At 47.6% G+C, this 27456-nt stretch overlaps 1 protein-coding gene across 6 annotated transcripts in view; it reads left to right on the top strand.

Annotated features, from left to right (window-relative positions):
* LOC140385401 (uncharacterized) overlaps positions 1–27456 on the top strand; it is a 649931-nt gene that overhangs the window by 432324 nt on the left and 190151 nt on the right. The gene's annotated exons all lie outside the window — the stretch shown is intronic.

Raw genomic sequence — 27456 nt, 5'->3', positions numbered from 1 at the left:
GTGGGAAGATTAACGGAGGGCAGGATCTACTGGTCGCATTGCTCCAGAAAAGCGGGGAGACCCGGTTCGTCACATCTCGCCAGATCGCGTTAGATCTTGCAAGACGCCACGGTGTGAATCCCACCCATTGTGAGCAGGATCACTTTCTGACATATCTGCATATTAGAGTGACACAGCTAGTCTCTCTAATATGCATTCCCGAGATCTAACCAAGGCGTAGGATCTAACTCCCTCGCCTTGGAGACCTAGGGCAAAAGCCATTCGGTACTGGTCTCCACAGACAGGGACCAGATGTAACGGCACTCGTGGGGGTCTCCCAGGGGATTGCAGGCCCCAGGTGCATGCCTTCTGGCCAGGGTGGTACCCTGGCATTCTTGGTGCCACCTGTGCACCCTGGCAGTTCCACCTGAGCACCAACCTGGCACCGCCAGCTGGTAGGGGCACTGCCAGGATGTCAGGCTGGCATTGTTTGTACGGCGGTGATTGGGCCACGGTCTGCCCTTCGTAGGTGTGGTGGGTGTGGGGGCCCGGCGATCTCCCTATAGTGAGTGGGGTTTGGGGGTTCAAGGTTCGTGTCAAGGGCTCGAGCGATCGGAAAATGGCGTCCCAATCTCCCAAGCAGAGCTCCACAGTGCAGAAAACCAGGCTAAGTATGGCCTCGTCGGGGAGTTCCCCGCTGAGGCCCTCGATCTACCCAGATGGAAATTAAATAGCGGGGTGTTTCTCGGTGCTCCAAGCGCCGGGAAACACCCGGCTAATCTCGGATGCCATGGGAAGCAATCCCCATTCAGGTAGATTGCGCCCAGAGTTAACATTTTGCGTCCAATATGACACCTCTCTGAACTTTTTATTGTAATACAGGTTTGGTGATTAAGTCATTATTTTTTTATCTGTTGCTATCTAGAAACTATAAAAATTTGAATCAGTACATTGATTCAACCAATTAAGGGAGATGTTATGAAGAATTATATCAAACCTATAATATGTAAGCTAAATGATAAGTCATAAAATGTAAAGGCCAGTTAGTTTGCTGTGATTGTGGGTAAATTTTTGAATTCCATAATAGGGAATGAAATGAGTTAACACTGAGAAGGCATGAGCAAAGCAGTTCAGTCAGCATGCTACCATCAAGGACAGGTTGTGCTTGACTAATGGGATCTTGGCGTAAGTGCCCAGATAGACGCACTTGGGACCTTCGACTGCTCATCCCGCCAAGGTTCACCAAAAGGGGGATTTCCCTTACTTTGGTTGTAAATAGAACCTACCCAGGCCACCTGGGTTGCATCTGTGACACCAGAAATTTTAAAAATACTGTGAAATATGACAAAAGTAGTCCAGCAGAGGATTTACCCCCCAACCCCCCACGGCAATCCCAACTGCACCCCCCCCAAAAAAAAATCAAGAGCACTATCCCTAACAGTTCCAAGAGCCTTTTAAATAAAAAATAAAAAAAATTTTGAGAGGCCCAAGTAATGACCACGGCAAGAAATACTGGTATCCTCTTGAGGAGGCACATCTAGTTTGACATGCATTGCGTTACTTTGAGGCCTTGGAATGCAGGAACTTGCAATAGAGGATCTCTATCATCCTTATAAGGCTACCCGTGTTTGAGGCAGGTGGAGAGTTAGAGAGAGAGTTTGTCTTGGGCAGCAACACAAAATGGGAGTTAGCAAATCTGAACACTGCTTTCACCTACATCCAATTTTCTTTCCCCATTAAAGTAAATAATAAATAAATTAGGTGTTATGTAAAAAGGGATGCTGAATCGTTGTTGCTCACTTTATGTTATGTTTCTTGATATTGAAGGGAAGGAGATTGAATCACAATGGCAAAGAGTATGGGTTATCCGAATATTTTGGTTCTCCAGGATTTGGTAGTGGAGTGTCGTGATCAGTGCTATTACAAATTTTGTTTCCTTTTTCTCCAGAAATTTTTTAAATTAGGTATAAGGAAATTATATCAAAGTTTGCTGATGATTGCAAATTTGAAGAATCACAAATTGAGGAAGAATACAAGAAATTTCAGGTTATAGGAGGTAGGTTAGCATAGTGGGAAGATAGGTGGCAGATACATGATGTATAATATCACATATTGAAAATTTTGCAGTGAAAGGAATTGTGCCATAAATTGTTCTTAACATTGTAGAAGAGAGAAGTGTGGTTGTATCAACACAAATCTTTAAAGTGCAGATTGAGCAGACAATAAAAAGGCAAATAGAATTCTGGGTTTCATGCATGGGGCATTGAATATATTCTTCAAAAGTGATATTTAATTTGCACAAAACATTGGTTAAGATATGGTTGGTATTACATGTAGCTCTGCCAACCACCCTCCGCCCCCCCTCTCATTACTATAGGAAGGATCTTAAAACTAGAATGAGTGCAACAAAAAATTCACTACAATTGTAACATGAATGAACATTATAGTTATATAGTTTTAAAATTAATTTTGACTCTTTGGAATAGTGAAAAAAAATTAAATATGGATGATTATGAAGGTGGAAATAGTTGATCTTTAGTGATGGTGTGACTATGTGGTCAAATATGACAACAAAGTTGCAAACAATCTAGTTTAGTCTCAGACAATTGCCAAGGTAAAGGATAGAGTTGGCAGTTAGGGAATGGTGCTTGGAGCAGTGTCCAAAGACAATGCACCAGCATACCACAAAGAAAATGATAATGCATTATACAGAAAACTACAGTTTATAGACTTAGAAAATTCTCCAGCTGTTCATTTACTGGTAACCAAGTGGATAATTCTTGCTAAGTATTATTTCTGCTTAGCCATCAATTATTCCAAACCAAGGAGGGGATTTTTATGGAGCCAGCAAGAGCAGGAAACGAGGCGTGACTTAATTAGGCAGGATATGAAATCTCAATTTCCCGATGGCAGATTGAGATGCAGAAATAAAATCAGTGGTGTGTTTGCAGCATGTCAGGCCTCACTCCGGCCTGTAGCAGGTTCATATTTGTAACTTATTATTGCATGTCATCCGACACTCATTAATGTAAAATGTTTTAAAATTATGTTCTATTTTCAATCTTAAGATAAAGATCAGTGGTGTATTACAATCTCATGGCACCTAGTTCAAATTTGTTTAAAGGTGGTGTGCATCTGTTGTTGGGTTAGTTGTGTGTAAAGTCAGCGGATTTCCGGCTGAACTGCAATGCACAGTGGGGCCAGTCAGTCAAGGTAAGGAAATGAGGGGCCTAAAAAGTGCTGTCCACATGTGAGTTCATCTCAGGATGTTGGCTGGCAGAGCCTTTACAGAGCATTGAGTTTACCAACAACATTTCAATTGTCCAGCAGTGAGAGTGATCACAGACAATGTCCCTTTGCAATGCATAGTAGTGAGAGCCTACAAGTTCAGCCATATCCCACAGAGCGGTGAGTACACACTGGATACTATCATTCAATAAAGAGTGAACAAGAAAACACAGCATTGTTTCTTCCCACAATAAAGGAAATGGCCTTAACTCCCCTGTAACCATTAATGAATGCTAACCATGAGGTGTGCCAGTACATTTAGCTCTCTAACTTAGCTTGTCTCAAGAAATAACAACGATGCACACATGAATAAAATCAAATCAATGTAATGTGAATTATTTACAAGTGAAATTTAATTTTGAAAAAAACTCATACCATTTTTTTGCTCTTCCAAGTCTAATGTTAATGGCAATGAGTTGATCAGGAAAGTTTCGGCTGAATGCAGAGCCACACTGTTTCACCAGTAGGTTCTTTTATAGGCCTCTTATAAGCAGCACATCAGCTGACGGTGTGTTTCTCCACTGAAAAGCATCCCCCTCTATGTTAATCGCACTCCCATGCATACCGTCAAAACTTTAAATTTTAATTATAATCACCTGGGAATGGGGAAAAAACAAGAGGGCAGATGTGGCGCACACTTGATTACGCCGTGTGGAACAAAATCCGCCCCTCCAAGTTTTATATTATCTTAAAATCAGTTTCTCTATCAAATGCATTTCAATGACTTGACAGTTGCACATCCTTTATCCACTTGATGAAATAAAACATTGTCTCAATCTCCTAAACCACATTAACCATTTCCTCTCTTGTCAAGTAACTGAGCATGCCGCAAACCCATACTTCAGTGCAAATCCACCCTACGGTGCTGCATGCCAGTTTCTTTCGATATAACATCACATTTGCACATGTACCTGTATTTCAATATCATGCCACACATTCCATTGGATGCTAACTACTCTTGGGCTTTTAAAGGGTCTGGAGATCTTTGCTCATCTCCCCTACATGATCTCGATGCCTAATATATTGATCAGGCTATTAAATGCAGTATTCTTTAAAGATTCATAGGCAATAATACAAACATCTTGATCAGAAAGCTGTCAATCAACCACTCTGAGCTTCAATTTCTTTACTTGCACTAGAATTTACATTAATACCTGATTGGTATCTTTCAGATTATCATGCTCAGGTGTTTTTTTTCAATTTGCCTTATTAAAAGATGATTTTAGAAATTTTGGATCTTAGCTTGGTGAATTTACATTGTAGCTTCACATTAAGTACAGAGGGTCTAGAAATTAATTTGGAGCTGACTTCCTCATGTCCTTTCTCAAGCATTCTGGGCAGAATTTTTCTGGAGACCTCTAAACCCTGCAACCAGGCTCAAATGTGGGTCAGAAGCCTGCACTTTGTGGAAAATAGTCACTCATTTTGTGTCTTGTCCCAAGGCTGCCAATTAATGCCCATAGGGCAGACAGACCATCCAATTCAGGATGAAGGGAAAGCTCTTTAAGTAGGAGGGTCAATCCAAGTCCCTCCAGCATGAAAAAAACAGCAGGCTGCAATGTAAGGTAACGACGGGGAAGGCGCTTTGCCACCTCCAGGTTATTGGAGTCAATGGGAATCAGGGGAACGTCCACTGCTTGGAGTCATACTTAGCACAACGGAAGATGGTTTGATGGTTGGAGGTCAATCATCTCAGTTCCAGGACATTGCACAATGTTCATCACCATTTACTCCTCAGACACTGAAGTAGTCCATGCCCTAATGCAGTAAGACCTGGACAATATCCAGGCCTGGGCTGAAAAGTGGCAAGTAACATTCACACCTCACAAGTGGCGGGCAATGACCATCTCCAAGAAGAGAGAATCTAACCATTGCCCCTTGTCATTTAACTGCATTACCATTGCTCAATCCCCTACTATCAACATCTCAAAGGTTACCATTGACCAGAAATTGAACTGGACTAGCCATATTAATACTGTGGCTACAAGAGCAGGTCAGAAGCTAGGAATCCTGCAGCGAGTAACTCACCCGATTCTCCAAAGCCTGTCCATCATGTCCAAGGCATAAGTCAGGAGTGTGCTTGAAAACTCGCCACTTGCCTGGATGACTGCAGCAGGGGCGGCACAGTGCACAGTGGTTAGCACTGCTGCTTCACAGTGCCAGGCACCCGGTTCAATTCCGGCCTTGGGCAACTGTCTGTGTGAAATTTGCACTTGATCTCCGTGTCTGCATGAGTTTCCTCCTGGTGCTCCAGTTTGCTCCTGCAGTCCAAAGATTGTGCAGGTTAGGTGAACTTATGGGGATCGCGCCTAGATAGGAGTAGGCCTAGGTAAGATGCTCCTTGAGAGGGTCGGTGCAGACTCGATGGGCTGAATTACCTCCTTCTGCACTGTATAAATTCTATGGTCCCAACAACACTCAAGAAGCTCGCCAACCTCCAGGACAAAGCAATCCGCTTGATCGGCACCCCATCCACAAATATTCACTCCCTCCACCACCGACAAACATTGGTAGCAGTGTATACCATCTACATGATGCACCGCAGGGTCTCACCAAGGCTCCTTAGTCAGCACCTCCTAAACTCATGACCAGTACCATCAAGTAGGACAAGGGCATCAGACCCATGGAAACACCACCACCTGGAGATTCCCCTCCAAGTCACTTACCATCTTGTCTTGGAAATATATCGCCATTCCTTCACTGGCGCTGGGTCAAAATCCTGGTACCTAACAGCACTGTGGGTGTACCTACATCATGGAGACTACAGCGGTTCAAGAAGATGTCTCACCACCACCTTCTCAAGAGCAATTTTGGATGGACAAATGTTGGCCTAGCCAGCGATGCCGACATCCTGTAAATTAATTTTACAGAAAACATTTAAACTGTTCCCTCACTGCCTGCAGAGACCTGGTGACCAACAGGAAAATCCCTGTTACCCTCCTTTAATTGGCCTTAAGTGGCTGTTAAAAAGTTGGATCTACCTCCTACCCGGGCAGGATGGGGCTAGGAGGCTGGCATGTAGGTCAGAGGTGTTATTTTCAGTCTCTGATTGCAGCCCTAGTAGGGATAAAGGTCAGGCCCTAGGGCAGGATTCTCCGACCCCACCCGCCGGCACCGGAGATTCGGCGGGGGTGGGAATTGCGCCGGTTGGCGCCCCCCCCCCCCCCCCCCCCCCGGCGATTCTCTGGCCCGCGATGGGCCGAAGTCCCGCTGCTGTAATGCTAGTCCCTTACCGGCAGGACCAGGCGGCGTGAGCGGGCTCCGGGGTCCTTGGGGGGGGGGGGGGGGGGGGGACGTGGGCGATCTGGCCCCGGGGGTGCCCCCAAGGTGGCCTGGCCCGCGATCGGGACCCACCGATCCGTGGGCGGGCCTGTGCCGTGGGGGCACTCTTTCCCCTCCGCGTCGGCCATAGCCTCCGCGATGGCTGACGTGGAGGTAACCCCCCCCCCGCGCGCATGCGTGGGGATGACCTCAGCAGCCAAAGGCCTTCCACGCCAGCCGGCGGGACGGCAACCACTCCGGCACAGGCCTAGCCCCTAAAGGTGAGGGCTTGGCCCCTAAAGGTGCAGAGAAATCCGCACCTTTGGGGCGGCCCGACGCCGGAGTGGTTCACGCCACTCCATTCCGCCGGGACCCCCCGCCCTGCCGGGTAGGGGAGAATCCCGCTCGTCTCCTTATATAACAAATAACCTTGAATATCAAAACCTTTAGTTCCAATCATCAGTATGCTGTGATATTTGAAGTCTGCAGAAAAGTTTCTTAAGTTCCTAAAACTGCTGGATCTTTTGCTACACCATCAAAGAGTGGACACCTATTTAAATGTTGAAAACAGAGGACAACATTTTAACTGGAAAGAGTGGGACATGTGTTGGCGTGGGGTTAAATTTTCCTAAAGTTTCAGCAGATCGGAAACCCAACATGATCCTCCTTGCTTCTGACTTTTTCCCTGGCATGCATTCAGAGGTGCAAGGTAAATCCTTATGGAGTCGCCAGGTGTCTAATTTAAATATGTTAAGAGACAATTCATTCAGACTTTAACCCAATATTCTGGCTTTAACAATCAGCACATGGGTTTCCTGAACTATTTGAAACTTGCCGCCATCACAAGGTGATTATGCAACGAGGAGTTGGTTTAGCACAGGGCTAAATAGCTGGCTTTTAAAGCAGACTAATGCAGGCCAGCAGTGTGGGTTCAATTCCCGTAACAGCCTCCCCGAACAGACGCCGGAATGTGGCAACTAGGGGCTTTTCACAGTAACTTGATTTGAAGCCTACTTGTGACAATAAGCGATTTGCATTTCATTTGTTTTAATTTCGAAAGGATTCATTGCTCTGTGAACTTGACAGGTTGGAAAGCCTTTGTGGTGGTATGTATTAGGGGTAATACGGTACACCATGAATGCCGAGGAGCTATTGGAGGACAGATGCTGGATCCCGATTGGATCCGCCGCCTACTGGGCTCCACCCAGATAGGCGGGGTATAAGAACCTGGGTTTAATCCCCGCAGCTGTATTCTGTGACTGAGCTGCTGGGGGAACGAGTCTGAACAAGTCTGCTCAATAAAGCCTCGATTGAAGTTCTTTACGTCTCGCCTCGTGTATGATCGATGGTGCTACAGCCTTTAAAGACTAAAACTGCACCACTGCTTCCCTGGATATATGTGAAAGGCAAGTGCTCACAAGATTTGTTTGGGGAGTGTGCTTTCATTGCTTTACAGGTGATTTCCAACTTTTTGGAAGTCATTTCACTTTTTTGGGGAATTGTTGACTTTGATCTGCACTTTCCTGCTGTCAGCACTCATTGCATATTGGGAGTAGCTTATGCAGCTGTACAATGAACTTTGAATGAAGAATAAGAAGAGGAATAATAGCAGGAGCAACAGCAATTGCCTTTCCCTCAGCCACAGGACAGGGAAAATGGACATAGAACTCTAGTTGAAAGGAGGCAATACCCCCAGCATAGGGCAGCTTTCTCAACATGATGGAGCAATAGTGCCAAAGGGGGCTTAGGTGGATCTTTGCTGACATCTGCCGTCTCCGAGAACAATATCTCCTTCCCAAAGAGTGATATGGACATTGCCAATAGCCATCAGTGCCATGAATTTCTTCACCTCTGGCTCCTTCTAGGGATCTACTGGTGATATCTGCAAGATTTCACAACCTGCTGCTATAAGTACAACTCTCAGATGACTGGTGCCATATTTACCAGGACCTCCAGTACTTTGATTCTGATGAGGCCTGTCAGAACAGAGGGCTCACATTCTTGCTGCAATGGGCTGGATTGCCACAGGAGTGGGAGTTATAGGCTGCACACATGTGTAGATACTTGGTAATTAAAGTGCCCTGATATCAACTAGCCATCTTTGCCAATCCAAAAGAGAGGCGGTGATGTAATGGTACTGTCACTGGACTAGTAAACCCAGGGTAATGCTCGAGGGACCCAGGTTCAAATCCCACCATGGCAGATGGTGAAATTTGAAATCATAAAATATCTGGAGTCTAACAGTATAATGATGACAATAAAACCATTGTCGATTGTCTTAAAAATCCATCTGGTTCACTAATGCCCTAAATTTGGCCTACATGTGAAGCCATGATGCCTTCATTCTGCCAGTCACATCTTCGTATGTTCGAACAGAGTGAGTGAATGACAAACGCTACTGTACCATATAAGAGCATGCCGACTATAACCAAAGGAAAAATAGCACCAGAGCCACATGAGCAGAAAGACGCATGAGGTTGCTGGTACAATTTAACTGTCTGGACAAATCTGAGGTGCCCTTCAATATGTGGCAGCAAGAGATTCCTTTAGTGTTGTACCTTGCACAACATAGTGTTGCAGAGAGAAATGGAACTGCAAGTGGAGGAAGGTGAGGACCACTAGAGGCAGAATTAGGAGGATCCTGATGTGGCCAGCTGCTTTCAGCCAGTCACCTAGCTGGCTGAGAAAGTGGCGGTGGATTTATTCAGGCATGGCTCAGATAACCTGAGTGTGAAAATATATTCCACAACTTTGCTGAACCCATTTCCCACTGCACCCAACATTAATCACTCCCAGAACTCCTTATCTTCCACTTTGATCATACTGTTCTCAAGGAGAAGGCTGGACGCAACAATGGAGATGACTGGAGAATGAAAACACAAATAAAAGTGCATGCTTCATTCACATTTTATACATTAACACACTTACAATTTTATTATTATCCAAGTGAATCCCCTTGTTCAGCTAAAAAATGATTTTCCTTTTCCTATTACTTCTACCCTGGTGGCTTCAGCAAAGAAAGAGGCACCATGCTCTAACAACTGAGGTCACTGTGTCAGTTGTCCCCTGGATTTTGGGGCCTATGAGCACCCAGTCAAAGAGTGCCCCATCTGTAATGGTGTGCAGACTCGATCGTTGGAGCAGGAGGCATTATGTAGAGCACAGTCTGAGGGGTAAAAGAGGAGAAGGAATGAGAAGTAGGATTACCTTTGAGCAGAAACCCCACTTCTATATTCTATCTTTCCCCAATTTCCCTCTCATGGCCCACCCACACTTTTCTGCTTGTTGGAGAGCAGTTCAGTGCACTTCAGTGTGGTTCCCAATGGCCAATTAGAGGTGTTCCCCCATTCTGTTTAAAATGGTAGACTGAGACAGTTCATTGGTCAGGATCAGCATACACTCAGTTATCTACCATATCTGATGCTCCATGCAGATGACCACACTTTCCATCGAGGTGGAGATCAGTGCATAGGCCTTAGACATCATGGCACTTGTATTTGAGATATACTCCTCCAATCTCTCTTCAAAGATGTGCAATGCCTCTGGAAATGCTGATAAAATGTCACGTGTTTTATTGCTCCAGATAGTCCTCTGTGAATGACCTCCTCGGCTTAGTATCTGCGTGTAGCTGAACAGAGCAAAAGGAACTGCTGTCCCGGTTTCTGACATCCGTTCGTGCTGACTTGTGATATGTGCTTCAACATGTGGCTACCTAGAGTCCCCACCGAGCTGGGTGTGTCTGAGCTGGTAGAAGGTGAAAATGGTTTGTGTGACAGTACTTTATCAGAGTGTAAAACCTCCTCTGAAAACTTCTCAAACTCTTCCCTTTCCAGTTCAGATGTCACACTTGAAGAGCCTTTCAGTGATGGACGACATGAATAAGAACTGACATGTTCAAAGTCACCATTGTGCAGATGTTCACATTTCTGTTAGTGACAAATCGGCATCGGCAATTGCTATATGCCATTTGGCAGGGTGAGGGTGATTCCTAATTCTGTCAGCAAATATCTGGGAGATCCCATATCATTCCATTGCCAATGGTCATGCTCTCCATTATCCTTACAGTCTCCAAGGCCCTTACCTTCACACTGGTTTGGGCGGCTATTACTTCCAGGGCAATTTGAAACTTCTTGGGAGCGATTTTCAGCCTGGAAAAGAGAATGGCGACAGGTGCGGAAAATCTGAAGAGAACCGCGTTTCCCAATTTTCCCCACCCCTCGCCAGCGATGTCACGAGGTTCATACCCACTAAGGATGGGAACCTTATTTAATTGGATTTTAAGAAATTGTAATATTATTAACGGGCTCCCCCCCAAAATGATCCCCTCTCACTAAATTTCACGTCGGCAAGGTTACAACAGCTTTTTAAAAACGAGAAACAGCCATTGGGGTCCCTCCAGAGGCACAGATGTCATTATAGCCCCGGGGGAGAGGGACGTGCCTGGGCACTGCCCCTTGGCACAGCTTGGCACTACCAGGTTGGTAGTCTCTGCAACTGAAGAGCTACACGCTAGTTTTCAGTCTGAGTCTGACACTTGGAAAAAGCATAGTAAGATTCCGCACCTTGGCTAATTGACCTACCTTGCCGTTTTTATTGGTGAGTTTAGAATGGGTCAGCCTTTGATCACCCCTCAGTGTTATTGCCTCCTCTCTGCCTGACTCCACCGGATCAGCCTGCCGAAGACAACATCTTACCAGAGAGGTAAATACTTTATGCCAAATTTATTTTTACTTTCAAAACCTAAGGATGTGTGGGAGGGGTCAATTGCAATAGCACATCTTAGATTTGCTGGAACCGAATTAAAGAGACAGTGCTTTGTAAATTTAAAACAAGATTATACATTTTTAATTTAAACTGCATAAAGAAATAATATGTTTTCACATAATCCAAGAAGTGCTTTGAAAAATTCAGATTGGACCAATAGATTGTTTTTCATGGTTACAAATTAAACTTTGATCAAAATACATCTACACCAGTATTTTTTAATTAAAAATGTAATTTAAAGTTGTTTTTTCCTATTCTAAATCTTAATTGGAATGAACTTAGTTAATTATGTTTACAGTTGCTGCCATTTAGAATACCGATCCAAGAAATGGGTTATGAATGCGAAGTGTCAACATTTGTGATATTCTCAGGTTATAAACTCTCGGAATATTCAGATTGTTTAAATCAGTTCAAAAGCCTAAAATATGACTCAAATATCCAGAAAAATATTTCATGTGTATAAATCCATGGAGCAAACAATTAACCAACTGATAAGAGGATAGGCCAGTATATATCCAACATCCAAGAATAGACTCCAGAGGGTTTTAGCTCTGCACCGAGCAAGGAGTACTGCTGACATCAAAGACAATCACATAGATACTTTTTAAAGACAGGCTTTCAATCAAAAGAAATGCTGTAACTACTTACACATTCATACTCAGAAATGTTATCCTTTTTAAATTAAAGCAGAGCTCACTGAAAACAGATATCGGATGACATTTTCCAGCCCTTCGTGCTAACAGGATCTTCCAGTCCTGCTGATCTGAATGGAGATTTCAATGGCCCACCAGCCCTGCTGTGGAGAAACCCATGAGAGGGGGAGGGCTGGAAAATGCCAGCCATCGTATTTCTCACAGAAATATAACAGTTGCTATGGGCTTTTTCACTTCTCCCTTTACAATTTCATTCACATAGTTAAGTTGCTTAGGTCCTTATCTCTGAAATAATCTCCCTATATCTCTCCACCTCTCCTATCCTCTACTCTCCTTTAAGACTTAACTATTTGACCAAGTATTTGGTCATCTGACGTAAAATCTCTTTATCTGACTGTCGTATTTTGTTTTATAATGCTCCTGTGAAATGCCTTGGTACATTTTACTGCCTTAGAGATGTGATATAATTCTAAGTTGGTAAGCTAGTGCTGTTGTTCACCATTTTCTGAACAGAATTTTCCGCTCACACCCTCCATTAAACTATTATTATCATCCATTTTATTACACCTGTACCACATTTAACCCTTTCCTCTTTGGATCCAGCCCTTATTGGAGATGATCAACCATTATTTCTTTCATACAACTACACCCCACTTTCCCATGATGCCCATAGATGTTGAGATCCATATGCTTTATGCAGTAGCTCCTTCCTCTGTCACATTAAAACACCATACAATTTTGTCAGTTTTAATCCCCCAATAAATTGGGCACTACTCAAACATGTATAGGATCATACAAATAGTCTTTCCTTAGATATAAATACATTTACATGATTTAAGTATTATTTTTCTCTTTATTTGTACGTACTTTTGCATTTTCTTTGGCATATACATATTCTATTGTATATTAAAAATAGGCTGACACAACAGTAGCAGGATATGAATTCTCCACACTCTGAGCTAAAAGGGTGAAACTTTTTGACATGCCGTTCGATATCTTACAGAACTTTTTGTGTGAGGTCAGTAGTTTTCTTCCTTTGGCTGGGCCCTAAATGTCCTCATACCTGTCGCCCTCTGCAGAACTGCAGAAGGCCTTATCCCCAGTGAAGACTCTTGTTGCCTATTCTTACCAGAAGTAGCTGCTGTTGCCGAAGTTTGCTGGGTGTGTCATCATGTGCCAACTTCATTAGCTCATTATATGTTAAACTGGAGTGCCAATGACTGACCTGGTGCCTGGGAGAGGCAAATCACCTCAGGGGGATTGTTTGCTCATTTTGTGTTCAATTATATGTAGGCGGAGAATATTGGGGATTCACTTGAGCACAAAAGAGAACCTTACTGAAACAGCGGAGTTGTTGGCATGAGAGGTGTATGATGTTTAACTCTAAATAAATGTAAGAATTTGCATTTACAGGGGCTCGTTTAGCACAGTGGGCGAAACAGCTGGCTTGTAATGCAGAACAAGGTCTGCGGCGCGGGTTGAATTTCCGTACCGGCCTCAGGCGCTGGAATGTGGCGACTCGGGGCTTTTCACAGTAACTTCATTGAAGCCTTCTTGTGACAGTAAGTAGTTATTATTATTGAATTAGTAAACGTTGCTCCAATGCTATTCTTCATCAATGCACTTTCTGGACTATATAACACTGTCTGCCCCCAAAGTCTGTTCTTACACAGGAGCCTCTTGAGATTGAATAGGCCTTTACAGAAAAAGCGAGAAGAGTGAGAAGGAGAGATAGAAGCTGTGTGTGATAAACTGTGTTGAAAATGCAAGTTAGAGTTGCTACGCTTGTTACATTTGAATAAAAGGATACAAGTAAAAAGCAGGCAAATCTTTTGGGATATCTCCCAATTTTGTTTCCCTATTTTCATGATTGTCTGGTAATATCCAGAGCTTCCTGTTTTGCCTGTGTGAGAGTGATAATGTTGAAAACTCCTCCAGCTGTCCTTTTCCTCGCTCTGTTATTTTGCATGATCTTGTCCTGTGGAAAGAGAGGATGAGTATGATGACTTCGTGGTTGAGATTGTAAATTCATAGAATCCCTACATCGCAGAAGGAGACCATTCGGCCAATCGAATCTGCACCGACACACCGAAAGAGCACTCTAACTAGGTCCACTCCACCGCCCTATCCTCGCAACCCCGACACCCCACCTAACCTACACATCTTTGGACATGATGTGGAGATGCCGGCTTGGACTGGGGTGAGCACAGTACAAAGTCTTACAACACCAGGTTAAAGTCCAACAGGTTTGTTTCGATGTCACTAGCTTTCGGAGCGCTGCTCCTTCCTCAGGTGAATGAAGAGGTCTGTTCCAGAAACACATATATAGACAAATTCAAAGATGCCAAACAATGCTTGGAATGCGAGCATTAGCAGGTGATTAAATCTTTGCAGATCCAGAGATGGGGTAACCCCAGGTTAAAGAGGTGTGAATTGTACCAAGCCAGGACAGTTGGTAGGATTTCGCAGGCCAGATGGTGGGGGATGAATGTAATGCGACATGAATCCCAGGTCCCGGTTGAGGCCGCACTCATGTGTGCGGAACTTGGCTATAAGTTTCTGCTCGGCGATTCTGCGTTGTCGCGGGTCCTGAAGGCCGCCTTGGAGAACGCTTACCCGGAGATCAGAGGCTGAATGCCCTTGACTGCTGAAGTGTTCCCCGACTGGAAGGGAACATTCCTGCCTGGTGATTGTTGCGCGATGTCCGTTCATTCGTTGTCGCAGCGTCTGCATGGTCTCGCCAATGTACCACGCTTCGGGACATCCTTTCCTGCAGCGTGTGAGGTAGACAACGTTGGCCGAGTCGCACGAGTATGTACCGCGTACCTGGTGGGTGGTGTTCTCACGTGTAATAGTGGTATCCATGTCGATGATCTGGCACGTCTTGCAGAGATTGCCATGACAGGGTTGTGTGGTGTCGTGGTCACTGTTCTGAAGACTGGGTAGTTTGCTGCAAACAATGGTTCGTTTGAGGTTGCGCGGTTGTTTGAAGGCAAGTAGTGGGGGTGTGGGGATGACCTTGGCAAGATGTTCATCGTCATCAATGACGTGTTGAAGGCTGTGAAGAAGATGACGTAGTTTCTCCGCTCCGGGGAAGTACTGGACGACGAAGGGTATTCTGTTGGTTGTGTCCCATGTTTGTCTTCTGAGGAGGTCGGTCCGGTTTTTCGCTGTGGCGCGTTGGAACTGTCGATCGATGAGTCGAGTGCCATATCCCGTTCGTACGAGGGCATCTTTCAACGTCTGTAGATGTCTGTTACGCTCCTCCTCGTCTGAGCAGATCCTGTGTATACGGAGCGCTTGTCCATAGGGGATGGCTTCTTTAATGTGTTTAGGGTGGAAGCTGGAGAAGTGGAGCATCATGAGGTTATCCGTGGGTTTGCGGTAAAGCAAAGTGCTGAGGTGACCGTCCTTGATGGAGACGAGTGTGTCCAAGAATGCAACTGATTTTGGAGAGTAGTCCATGGTGAGTCTGATGGTTGGATGGAACTTATTAATGTCATCGTGTAGTCGTTTCAGTGATTCTTCGCCGTGGTTAGCAGATTTAATCACCTGCTAATGCTCGCATTCCAAGCATTGTTTGGCATCTTTGAATTTGTCTATATATGTGTTTCTGGAACAGACCTCTTCATTCACCTGAGGAAGGAGCAGCGCTCCGAAAGCTAGTGACATCGAAACAAACCTGTTGGACTTTAACCTGGTGTTGTAAGACTTCGTACTGTCATCTTTGGACAGTAATGGACAATTTAGCATGGCCAATCCACCTAAACTGCACATCTTTGGACTGTGGGAGGAAACCGGAGCACCCAGAGGAAACTCATGCAGACACAGGGAGAATGTGCAAAATCTACACAGTCACCCAGAGTCCGAATTGAACCCAGGTCCCTGGTGCTGTGAGGCAGCAGTGCTAACCAATGTGCCACCCATGTATGAGCATTAAGCAGATACTGAATGTGCAGTGGGAAGAGGTGAATGTGTTTAGAATGAGCTAGGGATGTATTTTAGTTTCTGTGTCTTTTGAAAAATGTGGCAGAAGGGTGGTCATAATTGGAGTGGCTTTGAGATGGTGGGAGGTAAGTGTTATGAAGTTGTTAATTAGACAAGTGAATAAATGTACTCAGTTTTGATATTCCTGTGAGGTCATTAAACTTCTTTCTACATTGAACTTGGGTTTTGGAGGTGATGCTGCTTATCTTGACCAAATCTGCTGCATCTGTTCTGGGCAGTCTGACACTGGTGTTGGGTGCCCTGGTGTATTCTCACCTCCTTTTATGTCCTCACTTCTTCCACTAGGACCTCCAGGAAAGCATAGGACAATTCTTCAACTCGTTTCTGCAGCAGGCAAAGGATTTTCGCTGAAAGATGCAATGCAGGGTCTGCAACCTCACTTTAAGGGATGCACCCTTGCTTTAATTACAGTCAGAAAATCTGACAGAAATTGAATAGGTCACATGAGTGAGCTGGCTGAGAGCATCCTGTCTTTCAAACATTAATGAAGCCCAGGAATTAAAATGCTTTGGGTGTCACATAAACAAAGCTATGGGTATTTTTCATGCACCAGCATAATTCACAGCAGGATTAAAATTGAAGCTTTGTACTTTTCTCTGATTATTTCCAGTACTGTATCTTGTGAAAGTCCCGATACACCACATCCACTGCTTCCCCACTGTCTACCAAACCTGTTGCTTCCTCAAAGAACTTTGAGGTTTGTCAAGCATGATGTGTGCTTGCTACATCTACATACTTACTCTTTATCTCGATATGTGGCAACGGTATCTTTCATTAATGATTATAAACTGGTTAACACCAACTGATCTGAAATCACATAGGTTAACTCTTGGCTCCTTTTTAAAGAAATGGCCTGCTCTCCAGTCCTTGGGCAGAATTTAATGAAGGCCACTGGAGCAGAAAATGGCGGGCTTGCCAGAGAATAGTGTGGGAGAATTTGCAATGAAATCCCGGCAATGGGAGACGAGATTCAAATCAAGAGCACAGCGGGAGGTTTGTGATGCCGCAAAGCCACCCGCTAACAACAGGATCATTGTTAAGACAGTTTTAAGTTAACTTGCATGTCTCTCCCCCAAATTAAATGAAGTCTTGTGAATGCAACAGGGTGCACATGGATCTATTTCCAGTACCTTCAGAAAACCGATTGTTGCAAGCTGGTAGTTTTCAGCTGGCTTCTTTAACTCACACTGCAAAGATGATCTCACCTCTTTTGGAAGGGCCACGAAGAATCCAATACGAATAGTAGGATAGAAAGAAATAACATTTATTTACAATAACAGAAATACACACACACACACACACACACACACACACACACACACACACACACACGCCTCCCTTGCTGCTCACTCCTCTCTAGCTGGTTCCAAACTGGCCAGCTCTATTTATGCAGGGCTTCTGCTAATGATTTCTCCGCCCCCTTCATTGGGGAAGCTCATACTCCCTAAGGATTGTGGGATTGCCATTAGTCCCCAGCCAGTGGTAAGCAGGCAGGTTATAACACCCTCCCCCCCCAAAGTCAAGGAATCCACCGAAGACCCTGGCGAAGGAGGGCGTCGGACTCGTTTTGCCACAGGCCGGACACCATTTGCACGAGGCGCTGGATCGGGCGGCGTGTAATGAGATGGAGAACGGCGCTTCCGTGATGAACGGCATAACGGTTGTACATCCACGGCCCGTGGACCCGAGGACTCCCCCTCTGAGGCGTCCTGTGTCTCCATCTCGGAGTCGGAGTCTCTATCTCCATGCGGTTCTGCGCAGGCTTTGAGTGCAGCGCCAGAGGAAGATTGTGAGGAATACTCTCCACTGTGTCTGGTCTCTGTGGCTGTAGAAGTTAGCTCCGGAAGCGGGGAATCTTTGGAAGAAATGGTCTTCTGGACCGAACGTGGTCTACATGCTTGTGCTGGAGGCGACTCTGGGCTTGCACCTGTTAAGAGATAGGGCCTGTTCGGCGAAAGATAACGCCAGGGACCCACTGGGCACCACCAGCAAAATTTCTAACGTACACTGTTGCGCAGGAGATTGTGCCTACCATCTTATGCACCTCTAACCATTTAGACTGGGCATCAGTTAATAGAAGGAACATGGATCCTTGAAAAGGGCCAGCGAAATCGCATGCAAGTGCACCCAAGGCCGCCCTGGCCATTCCCAGTGATGTAGGGGCGCGGCCGGTGGAAGCGTCTGATTCTCCTGGCAAATGGAGCAGTTTTGGGCCACCATCTCAATGTCGGTGTCGAGGCCTGGCCACCAAACATAACTCCAGGCCAACATTTTCATTTTGGTCACACCCGGATTCCCATTGTGCAAGTCCCTTAGTATCAACTCTTGTCCTTTATCCAGGACAATCACATGCGTCCCCCAGAAGAGGATGCCGTCTTCCACGCAGAATTCTGACAGCTTGGAGGAAAATGCCTGCAACTCGCCTGGGAGCTGGCTATGCTGCCCACCATACAGGACTATGTGCCGAACCTTTGACAGGTTGGCTCCGTCTGGGTTCACTCACGGATCTAATGATGCCGTGACAGGCAAGGTGTCCATAACATTTAGGGTTGCAACCACCTCACCGGTCGTGGGGGTCGACATGGGGCCGGTCGACAAAGGCAATTGGCTCAGTGCATCGGCATTCGCTATCTGGGTCCCTGGTTTATGCTCCAGAGAATACTCGTAGGCAGCGAGCAACAAAGCCCAATGCTGGATCCGTGCGGAAGCAATGGGCGGTATTGGCTTATCCTTTCGGAAAAGTCCCAGCAGCGGCTTATGATCAGTCACGATAGTGAAGTGGCGGCCATACACGTACTGGTGGAAACGTTTCACCGCAAAGACCACCGCCAGGCCCTCCTTCTCGATCTGCACGTACTTCTTTTCTGCTGCAGTCAATGTGCGGGAAGCGAAAGCTATCGGCCGCTTGGCCCCGTTCTCTATCTTGTGGGACAGGATGACCCCAATACCATACGGGGATGCATCACACGTGATGAGCAAAGGCTTTCCAGGATCATAGTAGGTTAGTAACCCAGACGACGACAATTGTTGTTTTATCCACCGGAAAGCGGTTTCTTGTGGCTGACCCCAAACTCAGGTGTGATTTTGTAGTTGCCAGATTGGGGAAGCACTTCCCATAATAGTTTACGAGGCCGAGAAAAGAACGAAGATGCGAAGAGTCAGTCGGGGCTTGGGCCTGTTGAATTGCACGAAATTGCGTAACTCCCTTTGCTGCTCACTCTTCTCTAGCTGGTTCCAAACTGGCCAGCTCTATTCATCTGTTGAATCTGCGATGGGATGCAAACCTTCGTGGTCCACCCGATAACCCAGGTAGACTACTTCCTTCGCCTGAAAGATGCACGTTGTACGACGTAAACGGACTCCAGCCTCTGAAAAGCATCTAAGGACAGCCTCCAAATTTTCCAAATGTTCCTGCTCCGATGTCTAAGTAGACAGCGACTCGAGGTAAACGTCTCAAGATGCCCTCCATGACGCGTTGAAAGGTAGTGCAGGCAGAGGATACCCCAAAGGGCAACCGTGTATATTCATACAGGTCCCAGTGTGTATTGATAGTTACATATGGCCGGGAGGCAGAGTCCAGCTCCAACTGTGGTTGGCGTGACTCATATCTAATTTCGTGAACGAGAGTCCGCGTAGAGATCTTCTATGCGAGATATTGGATATCGGTCGAGCCGGGAAACCGTATTCACTGTAAGCTTTTCGTCGCTGCACAAGCGAACTGTGGCATCTGACTTCATTACAGGTACAATTGGCGCAGACCAGTCAGCGAAACGGACGGGCCTGATAATACCCAAAGTCTTCAAACAAGTGAGCTCCCCTTCTACCTTTTCGAGCAAGATGTAAGGCACCGGGCGCGCCCGGAAATAGCGCGGCGTGGCTCCTGGTTCGACTTGGATAGGGCAACGGCCTCTTTTATTTTCCCCAAACTGGGCTGGAATACATCTGGGTACCGTCCTAGTACCTCCGTCAACACTCCAGAACCTGTTTGGAGGATGTGCTGCGACTGCAGCCGCAAATGGCGCAACCAGTCCCGACCCAACAGGCTGGGCCCGTGGCCGCGCACCACGATATGTGGGAAATGCCCCTCCTGGCGTCCATAAACAACAGGGGTCATCGTAGTTCCTGCAATGTCCAATGGTTCCCCTGTGTAGGTGGCCAACCTGGCCTTTGTGTCGGTTAATGTAAGGGTCTGGAGGTTCCGGGTGCGGCGATGACCAGCTAAGTCACACGTTTCGGCAGCTCCCGGTGGAACGGACATTTGGGCTCTTAATAGGAGCCCCAACGGCAATTTTAACGGCTAAAAACACTGTGCGGTAAACCAGAAGGGAATTCCCCCTGGACACAGATGGAAAAAGGAGAGGAAAGTGGCCGGATTGCGGAGGATCCTCTAGAGCAGCGGCAAGGAAGGCAAGCACAAAGCAAGATGGCGTCGGAAGGTGGCCATCTAGTATGGGGCCCTGACCAACAAGAGTTCCTGCGGCGCTGTGTGGAAGAACTTAAAAAGGAGATGAAGAAGGAGCTGCTGGCCCTAATATTACAGGCGATTGAAGGGCTAAAGGAGGAGCAAAAGACCCAGGAGCAGGAGCTTCGGGTCGTGAAGGCAAAGGCCGCTGAAAATGAAGACGAAATACAGGGCCTGGTGGCGAAGACAGAGATGCACGAGGCACAACACAAAAGGTGTGTGGAAAGGCTGGAGGTGCTGGAGAATAATGCGAGGAGGAAGAATTTAAGGATTCTTGGTCTTCCCGAAGGTGCGGAGGGGGCGGACGTCGGGGCATATGTGAGCACGATGCTTCACTCGTTAATGGGATCAGAGGCCCCGACGGGCCCGTTGGAGGTGGAGGGAGCTTATCGAGTTATGACGCGAAGACCGAGGGCTGGAGAAATACCTCGAGCCATAGTGGTGAGATTTCTCCGATATAATGACAGAGAGATGGTCCTCAGATGGGCGAAGAAAACTCGCAACAGTAGGTGGGAGAACGCGGTGATCCGCGTATATCAAGATTGGAGTGCGGAGGTGGCGAGAAGGAGGGCGAGTTTTAATCGGGCCAAGGCGGTGCTTCACAAAAGGAAGGTCAAATTTGGAATGTTGCAACCGGCAAGACTGTGGGTCACACACCAAGGGAAGCACCACTACTTTGAGACGGCAGAAGAGGCGTGGACATTTATTGTGGAGGAGCAGCTGGAATAGGCGGGCCAGTAAAAGACCTTTTGGGACAAAGTGGTGGGGTGATTACGTGGGGTGAAGGGGGGGAAAAAGGGGGAAGGGATGATCTCTCAAGTTGTTAATCTTGCGACCCTGTAACTTTTCTCTCTTCCCCATATCGTGGGGAGGGGGGGGGGAGGATGAGGAATTGTGGGTGCCAGCCATTAGGGGTGGGGCCAAGTGGGAAACGCGGGCTTTGTTCCCATGCTATGGTAAGCATGGCGGGAACAGGGAAGCAGGAAGGAGGGGGCCTCGCACAGTGGGGGCCGAGGTCACGGGGGGAAGCCGAGGTCAGCCAGAGTTTGCTGACTTCTGGGAGCAACATGGGGGGGTGCAATTACGCTAGAAAAGGATCTAGCGGGGGGGGGGGGTTAACTGGGTTGCTGCTGCTGGGGAGAAGGGGGAGCTGGTACGGGGTGGGATGGTCGAGGCGGGGGGGGCGCCGTCGGGGGGAGATACGGCTACGTGGGAACTGGGTGAGGAGCTGGATTAAAAAAGGGGATGGCTAGTCGACAAGGGGGGGGTGGTAAAGAGCCCCCCAACCCGGCTGATCACGTGGAATGTGAGAGGGCTGAACGGGCCGATTAAAAGGGCACGGGTACTCGCACACCTAAAGAAATTAAAGGCAGATGTGGTTATGTTGCAGGAGACGCATTTGAAACTGATAGACCTGGTCAGACAACGCAAAGGATGGGTGGGGCAGGTGTTTTATTCGGGGTTAGACGCAAAGAACAGGTGGGTGGCTATATTAGTGGGGAAACGGGTTGTGTTTGAGGCAAAGACCATAGTGGTGGATAGTGGGGGTAGATATGTGATGGTGAGTGGCAGATTGCAAGGGGAGGCGGTGGTTCTAGTGAACGTATATGCCCCGAACTGGGATGATGCCAATTTTATGAGGCGTATGTTGGGACGTATCCCAGACCTAGAGGCGGGAAAGTTGGTAATGGGGGGAGACTTCAATACGGTGCTGGACCCAGGGCTGGACAGATCGAGGTCCAGGACCGGGAGGAGGCCGGCTGCAACTACGGTGCTCAAGGACTTTATGGAGCAGATGGGAGAAGTAGACCCCTGGAGATTTAGCAGGCCTAGGAGTAAGGAGTTCTCGTTTTTCTCCTATGTCCATAAAGTATATTCACGGATAGATTTTTTTGTTTTGGGAAGGGCGCTGATCCCGAAGGTGACAGGGACGGAGTACACGGCTATAGCTATCTCGGACCACGCTCCACATTGGGTGGACCTGGAGATAGGGGAGGAAAAAGAACAGCACCCGCCCTGGAGAATGGACATGGGACTATTGGCAGATGAGGGGGTATGTTTAAGGGTGAGGGGGTGTATTGAAAGGTACTTGGAGCTTAATGACAATGGGGAGGTTCAGGTGAGAGTGGTCTGGGAGGCGTTTAAGGCAGTGGTTAGAGGGGAGCTGATATCTATTAGGGCACATAAAGGAAAGCAGGAGGGTAGGGAAAGGGAGCGGTTGCTGAAAGAACTTTTGAGGGTGGACAGACACTATGCGGAGGCACCGGAGGAGGGACTGTACAGGGAAAGGCAAAGGCTACATGTAGAATTTGACTTGTTGACTACGGGTAATGCAGAGGCACAATGGAGGAAGGCACAAGGTGTACAGTATGAATATGGGGAGAAGGCGAGCCGGTTTCTGGCCCACCAACTGAGGAAGAGGGGAGCAGCGAGGGAGATAGGGGGGGTGAGAGACGAGGAGGGAGAGATGGAGCGGGGAGCGGAGAGAGTGAATGGGGTGTTCAAGGTATTCTACGAAAGAGTATATAAAGCTCAGCCCCCGGAAGGGAAGGAGAGAATGATGTGCTTTCTGGATCAGCTGGAATTCCCTAAGGTGGAGGAGCAGGAGAGGGCGGGACTGGGAGCACAGATTGAGATGGAGGAGGTTGTGAAAAGGATTGGGAGCATGCAAGCGGGGAAGGCCCCGGGACCAGACGGATTCCCGGTGGAATTTTATAGGAAGTATATGGACTTGCTGGCCCCGCTTCTGACGAGAACCTTTAATGAGGCTAGGGAAAGGGGGCAGTTGCCCCCGACTATGTCAGAGGCAAAGATATCGCTCCTCCTAAAGAAGGAAAAAGACCCGCTGCAATGCGGGTCCTATAGGCCCATTTCTCTTTTAAATGTGGATGCTAAGATTCTGGCCAAGGTAATGGCGACGAGGATAGAGGACTGTGTCCCGGGGGTGGTTCATGAGGACCAAACTGGGTTTGTGAAGGGGAGACAGCTGAACACGAACATACGGAGGTTGCTAGGGGTAATGATGATGCCCCCGCCAGAGGGGGAAGCGGAGATAGTGGTGGCGATGGATGCCGAGAAAGCATTTGATAGAGTGGAGTGGGATTATCTGTGGGAGGTGCTGAGGAGATTTGGCTTTGGAGATGGGTATATCGGATTGGTACAGTTGCTGTATAGGGCATCGATGGCGAGTGTGGTTACGAATGGACGGCGGTCTGATTATTTCCGGCTTTACAGAGGGACGAGGCAGGTGTGTCCCCTGTCTCCGTTATTGTTTGCACTGGCGATTGAGCCCCTGGCCATGGCACTGAGGGGTTCCAGGAAGTGGAGGGGAGTGTTTAGGGGAGGAGAAGAACACCGGGTATCTTTGTATGCGGATGATTTGTTGTTGTATGTGGCGGACCCGGTGGAGGGGATGCCAGAGATAATGCGGATACTTGGGGAGTTTGGGGATTTTTCGGGGTGTAAATTGAACATGGGGAAAAGTGAGTTGTTTGTGGTGCATCCGGGGGAGCAGAGCAGGGAAATAGAGGATTTACCGCTGAGGAAGGTAACAAGAGACTTCCGATACTTGGGGATTCAGATAGCCAAGAATTGGGGAACCTTACACCGGCTTAATTTAACACGATTGGTGGAACAGATGGAGGAGGACTTCAAGAGATGGGACATGGTGTCCCTGTCACTGGCGGGTAGGGTGCAGGCGGTTAAAATGGTGGTTCTCCCGAGATTCCTCTTTGTGTTTCAGTGCCTCCCGGTGATGGTCACGAAGGCTTTTTTTAAGAGAATCGAGAAAAGCATTATGAGTTTTGTGTGGGCAGGGAAGACCCCGAGAGTGAGGAGGGGGTTCTTGCAGCGTAGTAGGGATGGGGGGGGCTGGCACTACCGAGCCTAAATGATTATTACTGGGCCGCCAATATTTCAATGGTGTGTAAGTGGATGGGAGAAGGGGAGGGAGCGGCGTGGAAGAGATTGGAGAGGGTGTCCTGCAAGGGGACCAGCTTACAAGCAATGGTGACGGCACCGTTGCCGTTCTCACCGAAGAAATATACTACAAGCCCGGTGGTGGTGGCAACATTAAAAATTTGGGGGCAGTGGAGACGGCATGGGGGAAGGATGGGAGCCTCGGTGCGGTCCCCGATAAGAAATAACCATAGGTTTGTTCCGGGGAGAATGGATGGGGGATTTGGAGCATGGCAAAGAGCTGGGGTAGTACAATTGAGAGATCTGTTCGTAGATGGGACGTTTGCGAGTCTGGGAGCGCTGACGGAAAAATATGGGTTGCCCCAAGGGAATGCATTTCGGTATATGCAGCTGAGGGCTTTTGCGACGCAACAGGTGAGGGAATTCCCGCAGCTCCCGACGCAGGAGGTGCAGGATAGAGTGATCTCAGAGACATGGGTGGGGGATGGTAGGGTGTCGGACATATACAGGGAAATGAGGGACGAGGGGGGGATCATGGCAGATGAGCTGAAAGAGAAATGGGAAGAAGAGCTGGGGGAGGAGATTGTGGAGGGGCTGTGGGCTGATGCCCTACGTAGGGTAAACTCGTCGTCCTCGTGTGCCAGGCTAAGCCTGATACAATTCAAGGTTATACACAGGGCGTATATGACTGGAGCACGGCACAGTAAATTTTTCGGGGTAGAGGATAGGTGTGGGAGATGCTCGAGAAGCCCAGCGAATCACACCCACCATAATGATCATGTCTGGCATTACAGGGGTTCTGGGTGGGGGTGGCGAAGGTGCTTTCGAAGGTGGTGGGGGTCCGGGTCGAGCCGGCTGGGGGTTGGCTATATTCAGGGTTGCAGAAGAGCCGGGAGTGCAGGAGGCGAGAGAGGCTGATGTTTTGGCCTTTGCGTCCCTAGTAGCCCGGCGCAGGATATTGCTTATGTGGAAGGAAGCCAAACCCCCGGGCGTGGAGACCTGGATAAACGACATGGCAGGGTTTATAAAGGTAGAACGGATCAAGTTCGTATTAAGGGGTTCGGCTCAAGGGTTCACCAGGCGGTGGCAACATTTCGTCAACTACCTCACAGAACGATAGAGGGAATGAAAAAGAAGGAAAACAACAGCAGCAACCCAGGGGGGAGGGGGGTGGGGGGGGGGGGGGGGGGGGAGGATCCGGGCGGGCTCTTAGGGATGTCATTGTATATGTATAGACATTTGTTGTAGGTAATGTATATTGGGCTGTTGGATTGTATCTTTGGAGAGTAACTATTTTTGACAAGCCAGTTGCCATTTAGTTTTGTTTTTGTTTCTGTTTATATATTATTTATTTACTTGTTTAAAACTGGCCACTGTTATTTATATTGCTTTATTGTTGTTTAAAAGAAAAACTACGTACTGTTATGTTTGGCCAAAAAAATCTTGAATAAAATATATATTTTTTTTTAAAATGTAAGGGTCTGATAACCCTGCTTGATGCGGTCGAATGTCCTCTGGGCAATCACGGAGACCGCTGCGCCAGTGTCCAACTCCATCTCAAGTGGATGACCATTGACCCGTACTGTCACCTTAATGGGGGCCACACGGGGAGCTGCCACACAATGCAGCTGCAGGCAGTCGTCCTCCATCTCCACATCCTCGGGAATAGTCGCCGCAGGTTCATCCAAATGGAAGGTACGGCCCCTGGGCTGGCCCCAGTTTCTGTCGGAACGGCGGAGCCTCTGGCTCCCCCAGGAACTGCGTCCACAACGGGGCCGGCGCCCACAAGTCCGACACGGACATGGCTCCTCATCCATTGGTTCTGGAGAACTCTCCTTTCAGGGAGGAACATCCGGCGGCCACCAGCGTCGATCCGGACGCTGCCCCGCCCAAGGTACTGCAGGGGTGCGGGAGGATGCTTTTGGACGGAAGGGGTTGCGCCCCAAGGCGTGCATCTCCATTCCCTGTAGCTGCTGCACTCCCCGTTCTGCGCTCTCTCAGGACAATACTATTTGAATGGCCTGTTGAAAAGTCAATGTTGGCTCAGCTAACAACCTTCTCTGGGTGGCCGCATTGTTAATACCGCAAACCAAACGGTCGCCTAACATTTCTGACAAGATCTCACCATAGTCACAGTACTCCGCAATCCTGTGTAGCCTGGATAGAAACTCTACATGGGATTCTCCTGGGGTCCTCTCAGCGGTATTAAACCAGTAACGCTGGACTATCGTGTACGGGGTTGGGTTAAAATGTTGCCCCACTAAGGTCACAAGTTCATCAAACGTTTTGGTGTCCGGCGCAGCTGGGTACGTAAGGCTCCTAATCACCCCAAACGTATGCGGGCCGCAGGTGGTGTGCAAAATGACCACCTGCCGCTCATTTTCGGTGATGTAGTTTGCCTGGAAATAGTAACGCATCCGTTTGTGCATACTGGTTCCAACTTTCCAGCGCAGCATCAAAGACATCCAAACGTCCATACAGAGGCATGGTGTAACAGAATAAAAACTTCCAACCTGTATCCAACAAAAACCCAGGGAGGTTGCATCAGCAGCGTAGACAGCTAACCACTTTAACCCTCGTCGCCAGTTCTGTGAGGGCCACGAAGAATCCAGCACGAGTAGTAGGATAGAAAGAAATAAAGTTTATTTACAATAACATATATATATATACAGCAGCAGCAGTAACTCCCTTGCTGCTCACTCCTCTCTCTAGCTGGTTCCAAACTGGCCAGCTCACTTTATGCAGGGAATCTGCTAATGATTTCTCCGCCCCTCTCATTCGGGAATCTCATACTCCCTAAGGATTGTGGGATTGCCATTAGTCCCCAGCCAGTGGTAAGCAGGCAGGTTATAAAAACCTCCATGAAAGTGAGGTTCAGGACATAGGAGAAAATTAATTTAAAATCTATTGGGAAGTGAGGGACAGCTCTGAGGAACTGAGGGGTGAACTCTTCAATGGGAAGTACGTATCCACGTTGTAGTGATATGGCTATGGGCCATATCATAGTTGGATGGTATGAGACCCCAAACCAGCAGGTGACGGTATAGACTCACCATGCGGTCTCCAGAGCACGGTCATGTGACCTGAGACCTAGATATAAAGAGAGGCACATCCGGCCATCTT

Source organism: Scyliorhinus torazame, chromosome 11 (genome assembly GCF_047496885.1).
Source record: "Scyliorhinus torazame isolate Kashiwa2021f chromosome 11, sScyTor2.1, whole genome shotgun sequence".
NCBI classification, from domain to species: Eukaryota; Metazoa; Chordata; class Chondrichthyes; order Carcharhiniformes; family Scyliorhinidae; genus Scyliorhinus; species Scyliorhinus torazame.
This window is presented reverse-complemented; position numbering and strand designations above follow the sequence as displayed.